Below are 1074 nucleotides of genomic sequence, written 5' to 3'. Positions count from 1 at the left end.
AAAAAGTATACTTTACTAAAAAGATAAAAAATAATGTTACGGATAATGTCAATAACAAAATCCCTTGATTAATAGTGAAAATAGAATGTCTCATTCATCATAAAAGTTTAATTATAACAGTTTTTTATAGGATGGTGAAAGGTTCAAATTAAAAGAGGTCGGTGGTGGGTCGTGGAATATAATATTGGTCAATGATAGTGAAATAAGAGCCTTTGCATTTTATTTTATAAGTTTGAATATTTTGGCCAATTTAGGTTTTAAACGTTGTCTTGTATGTGAGTTTTTTTTTTTTTTTTTTCCAATATCAGCAGCTAATTATTTTTAAGAAAGGAGTTACCAAAAAAAAAATTTAATAATTAATTAAGAAAATTTAGAAACTATTTTGAAAAAAAAAAATATTTAGGAGTTTTCGTTCATTTATAAGATTTTTTTTTTCTTTCCAAAAGACATTAGAAATTGGGAATCAATGGTATAATTACTTTATGAGAAAATATTATTTCCTCATAAGAGTCTTAATTAAAACTATTTTGAAAGCATATATATATATATATATATTGAAATAATTTACTAAGAAAATAGATTATGGTAAACTCCCCTTAATTGGTTAATCAACATTTATTTCTTTCATTCCTTATATACAGTGCCTTGATTAATTATTTTTGAAATGGAATGATATATGAATTCCTATTATGATAAATTTTTCCTAGTTGGTTCATCAAATACCTATCAAAGTATTGGATGATAATGCCCCTCCTAAGGAATATATATAGATTCATAAGGTAGCAAGGGAAGGAAAAGAAATCAAATTTACAAAGAAAATGAACATTTTTGTACTCGTAATGGTACAATTACCTTAAACTCTTACTAAATATAGTTTCATATTTTTTAAATAAAATAATTTTTTTCCTACAAAATTCAAAGAATTTCATTGTAGCATTTCGTAAATTTAATAACCAAATTTGATATTTTTGAGAATTGATTTCCCAATCATTTTAGTAGGCAATGGTTGAAAAGTTATCATCTTTTATTTTGTCTTTTATTTCGCTTTACTTGCTTATTTTCTTTTATTTCTCT

The sequence above is a fragment of the Macadamia integrifolia genome, chromosome 5, assembly GCF_013358625.1.
Source record: "Macadamia integrifolia cultivar HAES 741 chromosome 5, SCU_Mint_v3, whole genome shotgun sequence".
NCBI classification, from domain to species: domain Eukaryota; kingdom Viridiplantae; phylum Streptophyta; class Magnoliopsida; order Proteales; family Proteaceae; genus Macadamia; species Macadamia integrifolia.
The sequence above is the reverse complement of the archived record's forward strand: the minus strand, read 5'-3'. Positions refer to the sequence as shown.